The following is a 10,402-nucleotide window of genomic DNA, read 5'->3' as shown; positions in this document are numbered from 1 at the left end:
AACCAAAGCATAATAAGCCTTGAGACAATAAGTACAAATAAAAAGACAATTCCTAGATTTATGAAATATGTGTAAGATGTTTATACCTTCAAAGTATTTCACAAGCATCATCACATTTGACCTTCACGAGAGCCAGGTGAGGAAAACAAGCAATCAAAAAATATTACTGAGGTCTACTGTGCCAGATTCTGTTGACAGTGTGTAGGATACACCAGTGGACAAACTTTCTTCATCAAACTGACATCCTAGCAGAGTAGAATCTACTCACTACAACGAACAGGAGCATCTTAAAGGGTTAACAATCACTGTGCAATTATGGGATACATGCATGGGCAGAAGCTTGATGGTTAATGATAGCAACTACCATGTATAATTCAACACATATTTACTGAGTGCTTACTATATGCCAAGCCCCGTGCTAAATGGTTTATATATGTTATTTTATTTAATCTTCATGCTAACCCTGCAAGGCAGCTATTATTATCTCCATTTTTCAAATGAGGGAATTAAGACTCAGAGAGTATAAGGAACTTCCCCAGCTTTCCCTAGCTGGCTCGCATTGGAGCAGAATAGAGAGAGTGGTTAATCTTGTTTGTAGGAGCAGGGCAGAGCTTCAGAGACGGGCATGTTGAACAGGGTCTCAAAAGTGAGTGTGCAAGTTCACCAGGCAAAGCACAAGGAGGGATGCCTTTTGGGTCACAATTTCAAAGTCATAACATTGCAAAAAATGCAATGTAGATTTAAGCTGGAAAAGCAAAAGGCTTAGATAGCCAGAACAAAGGGTTTGGGGGTGGGACATAGCATCAGAGGCTAGTGGGGCAGATGGAGCCAGGGTGAGAACTGGAATTTTTTTCAAGAACAGAATAAATATCTGTACAGCACACTGGGGCAAACTGACGAGGCTGTGGTCCTGAGCAGCTCCTGGGGCTCCTGCTACCCCCACAGCTGTGAGCACCCACACTTGCGCTTCCTGTAGCCCATTGTGGGACACAATGCACAAGCCGTAAGTGCCGCAGTGAGCAGTGGGAGGAGCCATTGAAGGATTTTAAGCAGAGGAATGGCACAATCAGAAGGGCGAGTGGGGAAAGGATTGGAGAGGGAGGAAATCAAAGACCAGGTGCCCAGTTAAGAGTTAAACATACCAGCATAAGCTGTAAGCTGTAAGCTGTAGACCAGGAGTGCCCTGACCAAGGTGGCAGTGACAATGGGTCACAGACAAGGGGCTTGAGGATGATTTAGGAGGCAGATTGCACAGCTTTTGGTGATGGAGGGACCATGGTGGTGTGAGAGCCTTAGTTGGGGATAATTCCAAGATTTCTAGGTAAAAAAAAGAAACTTGGGATTTACAACTGAAATTCTCTTCTCCTGGGTAAAATTCCAGTCCCAATTTAGAAGGACATGTTGTCACTACTTCCAAAAGCAGTACACAGGGAGACTTTTCACATCTCTGTATCAGTCAGTGAGCGAGTACACGAAAGGGAAAAACAGACACACACGTGCACACAGAGAAGAGGCCTCCCAGGGAAGTTTGCACTCAGGACCTGACAGGTGAGAGCCTGGGACACCCTTCTGCACGTCTGGAAGTGGGCTGTTACTACCGCACAAGACTCCCAAGACCTACGCGACAACACCCTAAAGTGTTGCTGATGGAGACATGAACATTAGAGATGTTTTCTCAAATAAAATTCCATTTTTCCCTTATTGTTTGTTCCTAAAGGGGAAAAAATGTGGTAAAAATTGATCTGTGGTTGTTTTTAGTTTAAGATACAGAAAAGTGATAGAAGCATGTAAGTGCCACTATAAGTAAGTGTCCTTCTATAGAACAACTAACTACCCACAACATAAGCCCTACTGGCAACAAGGGAACCAATTTGGGATGTGAAGCCTGGCACCAGATCACTGTTTGGCCATCGAAGAAACTGACAACAGAGAAAGTTTTGTTTAAGGTGTTGGCTGAAACAATGGACCAATGAGGGAGTAAAACCTTTGTTATTCAGACTCTCTCTCCCAAAGAAGTCAGTCATTTTTCTGAATAGTTAATGTTTCCAGGATTTATAGATTCCTTTAAGCACCAAGTTTTTTTTTTAATTGAATCATTTGGCTAAAACACCCTCTGAAATATATCTCATCCTTCCCTATATTCTTATGCATATTGTACAGAACAAAATGTAGTCTTGGTGACTCAAGGCCATCATTGTAAGTTCCAACTGTTCTTTTGGGCTAAAAGACTTAAGGACTTTTTTCAGAATGTGTGGAATTTGCCCAACATTAAATTGCATCATTTTTTTTTAGTCCTTTTATCTGTTTTTTGTTTTTGCTTTTTTTTGTGTGTGTGTGTGTTTTCCTTTGTTTTCGGGCTTTGGCTATACGTTCTTTCTATCGGTGCTCTTGAACCTTAAGCCAACTTTTTCTTGTCATAACATACATTATTTCTATTCTGTTGAGAGCCTGAAAAACAAATAGCCCAGTGTGTTATCAGGATTCCACACAAAGAGAAAGCAGGCTCTGTGAAAAGACAAGGGCTCACTCATGCTGAAACTCTGCAGTGGTATCTTTAGTGTCTGGAAGCAAATAATGGGGGTGCAGGGAGAGAGGATTTGACATCAGCAAAACCTGAAACTTGACCTTAAATAATCTACTTGCTATATCTCAGCCTCAGATTCCTCCTTGGCACAAATAGAAAGAATAGCATGTACTTCATTAGGTTTACTGTGAGGATTAAATGAGATAGTGCATGCAAAGTTCCTAGCTTGCCTGCCACATTACTATCCTCAATTAATTAAGGCTATTATTTTTTGTTGTTGTTAATTTTGTGACATGTATTGTGTCTGCTCAAATGGTATTTTTCCTTACCTCCTTGCACTGCCTCTAAACTGGAAAGAAGAGTATTATGGGTGCCAAGACCAAGGGCAGTTCCAGCTATAGTAAAAGAGGGAAGCCCGGTTGCAGTTGGGGAAATTGCTCAGGTCCTTCATCCTGTTGGGGTCTATCCAGGGTCAAGTGCACCAAACCAAGTCTTCTAGTCAAGAATGTAATCATAAGTCAGAGGGAGGTTTCCAGGCAGAGACTGGGAACAGATGATAAGAGGTGCAGCAAGCAGAAAGGACACAGGAAAACAACACCTCAGAGGCAAATAATAATTTCCTTTTATTGGGGGCAGTTTAGCCTCTGAGTCAGTTGCCATTATGGGTCACTGTTCAGTCACAGAACTTCTGTCTGGTGAGTCAATGCTGAATGATGGAGGAATTGAGGCGGGGATCCTGACAGAGCCTGATATTGCAGGGTGAGGGGGATACAAGAATCAGAAGCCAAAAGGAACACGGTTCAGAGTGGGCGTGGTTCAGCTGATTGTAGTTGGCTGCTTCAGGGCAACATCTGTGGCTCACAGTCATCGTTTGGTGGGCAGTGCCAGAGTGGGGAGGATGGGGAGGTTGGCCAAGAGGTGCAAGGCTGCAGTGGCCCACAATCCAATAATACCACTTCATAGAGACAGAATGCCTTCTGCTTCCACTGTGCCTGCTTTCTCCAAGTTTGGCCTATTGGCTAGTAAACCCTGTCTCTCCTGATTCTCCTCTGGCCGTCATTCATATGCAAAGAGGTGATCAGGCCAGTGTGCCTTTGTACTCAGATCTTTTTACTCAGTGTTATTTTGTACATAACTCAACACACTGGCATCCTTGTCCTGTTCTTGACTGCTTTCCAATAACACAGTATCACCTTCACCATCATTTCGCTTGGCCTTTCCCCTAGTGTTGGGCATGTGAACTGTGTTTAATTTGTTTTGTTTTGTTTCGTTTCTCTCTTTTTTTCCTCTCTATCATGAAAAGCCTCAGTGAGAATACATTTGTACTTTTTCTTTGCTGTTGGATTATTTCCTTGGGGAACCTACTAAGGTGTGGGATTACAAGGTCAAGGGTATGAAGTGTTTCATGCTCTTATTACACATTAAGCTTATAAACTTGGCTTTATAACTCCAAGCACTTTCAGAGAACTGTTTCAAATCTAATGTTGTATGTCAGTGCAGTAGGCTGCTGAGAAATATTGAATGGGTCAACTTAAGCACTGTTGGGCTAAATGAATGTTGATTAGAAAGGAGAAAGCAAGGCGGAAGGAAGGAAGGAAGGAAGGAAGGAAGGAAGGAAGGAAGGAAGAAGGGCAGGCTGAAAACCTATGGTTCATAGAGGCAGGTTCCCACTTTGTGGCCAAGTAATGGCTCTCAGTGTGTAAGGTGACTTGGATGTTAAGAAAAGAAATAGTTTGTGTGTCCTTCTCTAACTTACTTAGCTCAGCCTGGCACTTGTACCCATGGGTACTTCCCTAACCCTCTTCCCAACCCCTGGGCATGGATATTTTTAGCTCTGCCCAGGATGGCATCGCACTGGAGCTGGGAAGAACAGAGCTCCAGATGCACAGTGCATACTGAGAATCGAGCTTCTGTTTTCACTTCCTTCATCTCCTCAAGGGTTTTTGCAAAACTCTGAATTATGCTGCCACCCACTTTGTCTTTTCTCTTTCTGAACTTCCAATTTCTTGCCTTTCTAATAAGTTCTAACACATTGGAGTCAGACCTGGGTTGGGATTCTGGCTCTTGACACATAACCTGTGTGACCCTGGGCAAGTAACTTCACCTCTCTGAGCCTCGTTTCCTTCATCTGGACAACGAGGCTTCACTCCGTGCCTGACATCTGACTCAGTGAATGGTTGCATTATGTGATCATGGCTGTTATTATGGTTTACGCTGTGCTTAAACCTGCAACAGAGAGAATAAGATTGGAAAGATAAAGTTCCTAGGTCACCATCTGTAAAGCAGAACAATATTACCCACCTGGGAGAGTTGTCACAAAGAATCATTACAGGTGCATGTAGTAGTACATGGTAGGTACCTGACTGGTACTCTGTGTTTTCGTTCTTTCCTCTCCTCCCCCGTCTTCCCCTCCCCTCCGCTCCCTTTCCCTTCACTTGTTCCACCTTCTCTTCCTGTCTTCTGTTTGGATAGTCACACCACAGCAAGGGAATGTACTAACCCCCTCCCTTTCTGCTCCTTCTGTGGGTGGACAAGCAAGATAAACTAGGAGCAGAGAAACCCGTGGTAGTGGTTTAGCCAGGTCGTTTATAAGGAAAAGAGAGTAAACAAACCTCTAGTGGCTGAGACGGAGGAAAGCCGGGGCTCAGAGGAAAAGCAGCCTGGGTGGAGGCGTCTGACAAATCAAACTGGCCTCAAATCTCTGAGTCACTGCAGAGGATCGGCCTGCTGGACAGATTCAGGGCTGGTTAGTTAATGCTCCCCAAAGGGGAGGTGAGAGCCAAGGCAAGATTAAGTCATGACTGAAAACAGTTAAGGGGACCATCAATGAATTGTGAATAAAATGCCTAACTGTACCTAGAGTTATATATTTCACAAATTCTATTTTAACTGGATGCCTTTTCATCATATCAGTGGATGGTAGGTGCTGGAGAAGGTTATTGTGCTTAACTATTTTAATGAGTTTTGTTTTGTGTATGGGAGAGGAAATTGGGTAGAAAGGCATGCAAAACTCCATTTCTCTGCTAACTTTATAGCCCAAGTTACAACCAAGACCCAGTTATTCAAGCCTAGACCCAGAAAAAGTCAATGATAGGCAAGGCTATGCTAGGGGAGGGAAACACTGAGGTGGCCTGCACGTAGAAAGGCAATGTCACAGGTCAGCAAGACACCACTGGGGACACAAAAACTCACAGCAGGAAAAGGACGTGGGTGTGGATGTCATGGACAGAGAGGATCAAGGCATCCTCACGTGGCACTGTGCTGGTGTTGCTTTGGTCTCAGATCTTGGCTCAAAGGTTGATCCTTGTGGGAGAGGTTCTCCGTGAGCGGGGTGAAAAATGAAAGTAAACAGAGAAAGTCTGAGGAAACAGAGGACCTGGATGGTGACAGCTCTCAGACTGGTGAAGGGGAACGCCTGACTGGGGACCCTTTCAACACGTGCTCCTTTCTGACATAATATTTATCGTGCATTATTAAAATTATCTATTTTCTTACCCAGGTCCCCTGCTGCATTGTAAGTAGAGGCAGGGACCACATCTGAGTAGATGTTGCATTCCTCATGGCAAGGACAGTGCCTGATATATTTATTCTAGGTATTGAATAAGTATCCACTACAGACATTACTCTCAGCTAATGGCAACCAACTTCATTAACACCCTATACTGTCCAGCCAAAATGCTTGAGTTTGAACCCAGCCATTGGACAAGTTACTTATCCAATTTCTGCCTCGGGTTCCTCCTGTGTAGAAGAGCTATTACGGTAGTGCGTATCTCGTAGGTTTGCTGTAAGGATTAGATGAGTTGATGCACGTTAACTGCGCATAGTGCCTGATACATTGTTACTGCCCAGTCAATATCAATGATCAAATGTTATCATCATCACCATCACCACTACCACCACCATCATCATCATTAGATCAACTTCCCACTGACCAGGGGCAAGTCACGAAACTGTGTGCATCAATTTCTTCTTCTAAGTTCAATTACATGCTCATTAAGCTCACTTTTGGCACTGATACCTTCTGGTTCTCTCTGTGGTATGTTTTACTGTCTCTAAATATTAGTTACAGAAACTCCTGAATCCCAAGCTGGCTTTCTCTGCCAACCCATGAGTGTTCGGACCACCTTCCCAAATCAACAAGAGCTGTGTGCTCAATTGCATGTATGTGGTATAATTAGCCTAAGGAAAGATGACGAAAAAATTAAATAGTGTGTAAATACATCATGTAATGCTCTTGAGAGGCAAAGAGGAAATATCTTTGTATTACCTGCTCTTTGAGAATATCCCCATGAGAATCCCATCCATCAGAGTGTCTATCAAAGTGTTCATGAAAAATTTGATAATAAAATGCCAAGCTCTGTGTACCACCTTGTCATAGTACCCACTGTCCTTTTGGGATGGGAGAGCAGGACAATGTGAAATGAGAATCTGAAGAAAATAACGGAAGTTGGAATGAGGTGTCAGAGGAAGGCAATATAAAATAACTGAAAAGACAGGGGAAAAGGTGTGAAGAACATGGAATACAGTTACTCTAGTAAGCAGTATTCACAGAATGCAACCATTTGTGTAAGAAAGGGGACATATTGAGACTACACACACACAGATATTCATAAAGTACCACTATTAGATCAGACAACAAATTGATAGCATTAGTTGCCTCTAGGGAGGTAAAATTTACTAAATTCTTTACTCTTTTGTCCTTTTTGAACCATGTGAATACATTACTGATTGCAAAATTGATTTTTTAAAAAGTGATTTCATAGGGTGAGCGGAGAATGAACCGAAAGTTGGAATCTAGATTCTAGTTCTATGTTTATCAGTATCAATCTGAGTGATTTAGAGTAAATCTTTCCCCTCTCTGGACCTCGGCTTCCTCCCCTGAGAATAAAGGGGTTAAATTAGATCTCTTACGCAGCTCCCAGAGCTCGCAGGCAGCAGAGTCCCTCCTGCTCTGGGGAGGGTGAGCCTAGTTGCCCTCTGCTCCAGACCGGGTCCTCACAGCCCCTGATCTCTTATATGGTGGTCGTGGGCTCCTGACCGCCATCTTACCCCTGGGATTTAGTGCTGGTGGAGAATGAGTAGCTGAGGGCCTGAACTCAAGAAAAATGGGGATGACCAAAAGGGCAAAAAAATACCTGACGAGGTTAAGGAAGAGCTCAGAAGAGAAAACTAGGAGAGGCCAAGTGTAATACAAGAAAGCCATGGAATGAGAAGAAAAGCAGAGGGGTCGCTAAGCTTGTGGAAAGGTAGAATGGAACAGCAACCCCAGCGCCGACCCCCTGGTGGGACGAGCACACTGAGCTAAACCCACAGGGCAGATGTCCCCCTCATTCTCCTTCACCCATACAGGAAGCTCCATCATGACAACTAGACATTTGCTCAGGACCTGTGACACCACAGCCACTTCGATGACCCCAGAGGCCACTGGTAGCATGGACAAAGAAGGTATCAGAGAGGACAGCTAGCTTTCAGGCAGAGGCTGGGGAGAGGAGAAAGGGAAGGGAGAGAAGAGAAAGGGACAGAGTGACAGAGAGCCAACAGCAGTACAGACACAGAAAAAGAAAAGAGAGAGAAGAAGGAAAAGAGGGATAATGAGATTCACAGGCTTGTCCCCATCATATTGATGAACTTTAATATTGAAAGTGGTGTTGACTCATCACCATGAGCTGCCGAGTCCTGAAAGAAAGTGCACTAGGGAATTCTAAGCGGGGACACCAAGAACCCATCATTGTTAATGTCCCCTCTCCCCACCTGCCACCTCCCCTAAATCCCAGGGGTAGGAGGACAAATAAGAACCCACGAACATCAGAAGTAAGACCAGAGACTGCAAACCACATCCAGAGTAAAAAAACTTGGTGGGTTTATCCTGCACAGGGCTGGAGGGTCACATTTTAAGGATGTTGACATGTAAGATCCCTTCCCAAGACCAGAACATACAGGAGAAACACTTAAAGGAACTGTTGACATTTAGCCCGGAGGAAGAAGACCACCTTAAGACTTTGATAGGTAGACCACTAGAGCCCCTTTCAGCACTGAGGTACTCTGATTCCATAAAATATTTTGAAGGGTTCTCATGGGAAAGATCAAACTTATTTTGTGTGGCTCCCAATGGGTAAATTAGGAGAAATTAGAGAAATTCACAAGGAGACAGACCCAATTTGATGAAGGGAAGAAGCTTTAAACACTGCCAGGTGTTTCAGAGAAGGGTGGCGGACCGTCATTGCAGGGGTGTGCAGAGGGGCTTCGTACAGCAGGTCGAGAGCAGGGCTAGGTGGCACCTCAGTCCCTTCCCAGTGCCACCCCCCTGAGTAGTAGGGCTTGGGGTACATAGCAACTTTGGGCACTCAGGGAAGCCTAATCAAGCCAACAAAAGTGTCAGCTCCTAAAACTGAATTATAAAAACGGAAAATCGCATTGATTTCAATGGACCTCTTCCTCCCAACAAACTCATTTCATGGGAGAAAGAGCTTATCATTAATGGTGGTGGTCACACAGCAGAATGGGTGCTGGCTGGCTGCAGGCCCTTCTGCCACTGCACACGAACACCGCACAGAATGCCAGGAAGCCAGGTGTGGAGCGACAGATGTTTCAGAGATAAACAAGAAACCGGAGATGTTCTTAAAAGCTTATTATTGGGAAATCACGACGCTCGATTCTAATTTCTTGGTGGGTAGGTTATGTGGGTCAGCTCATGCACTGCCTCATGAATTTGTTTTTCTGGCCAAGTGAGTCTGCCAGGCTGAAAAAGCTAATTCCTATGAGCTGTTGTGTCGCTGAAGTTCCAAGACCAGAGATGCTCCGAGACCAGAAATGGAATGGGGTACACCTGGGCAGGACAGGGGGTGGAGCCAGGCCTCCTGGATTCAGAGGCTGCTCTCCTGCTTAGGTGCCACGTGGCTCAGGGTGAGCAGTTCAACCTCTCTCTGTCAAGGATCCCTCCTCTTTGAAGGAGAGAAAATAATTATCTACCCACAGGATTATTTGGGGGATTAAACATTTATAACATGTGTGGCATTTTTAGTATGAGTCACTGAGAACAGGACCTAGTGCTTAGGAAGTTCTACATTTCTTACTATAGGGTTATCTTATGTATTTATCACAATAGTTTTGAAAGAAGCAGGATGGAGAGGGAAAATCTTTGACTTTGGAATGAGTTAGAGCTGAGTTCAATTCCTGCTCTCCAAACCCTTAGTTCAACAACTGTAAAAAGAGGGCAACCCTCCCCCTCCAAAAAACCCTCCCCTGCTTGGTTGGAGTGAGAAATTAAATTAAATATGTCTTTGTGCCCAGTTCAGTGCCTAGCATTTAGAAGCATTCAAGGACTCTTTGTTTCTTCGCCGCTATGCCAGGGCACCATGCTAAGAGGTAGGGACATAAACATGAATGAGAGGTAGTCCCTGTCCTCAAAGGACTCACGTCCAGAAGAAAGTCCTGGACACAAGCAATGACACGGTGCTGCAACAAGGGCTATGACGGAGGTATCAATCCAATGATCTCAGAGTCAATGTTTAAGCTGGGAATTGAAGTATTGAACTTCACTGAGCTGGTCCAAGTATTGGTCAGGGAACAGTGGGGGTATTTCAGGCTGTGTAGGGAACACACTGCATACACGGGTCATAAAGAGAGCCATTGGTCATTGCTTGGGGCCATTATCCACCTCTGAGTCTACCTCTGGATTTTCATGTCAAGACCCCTGGGTATGCCTTCTCTCTCTGGAGGAGCTACCACCTGGAGGATTCACAGGACAAGGCATAGCAGAGAAGACACTTGGGCAACCAAAAGCAGCATGTGTACATTTCAAGAGGGAAATTTCCAAGAAGGCAACATAGAATGTCCTAAAGCTTTCTAGAAGACAGAGCTTAGTGCCACCCCGGAGTT

This window comes from Desmodus rotundus, chromosome 9 (genome assembly GCF_022682495.2).
Source record: "Desmodus rotundus isolate HL8 chromosome 9, HLdesRot8A.1, whole genome shotgun sequence".
Taxonomy (NCBI): Eukaryota; Metazoa; Chordata; class Mammalia; order Chiroptera; family Phyllostomidae; genus Desmodus; species Desmodus rotundus.
This window is presented reverse-complemented; position numbering follows the sequence as displayed.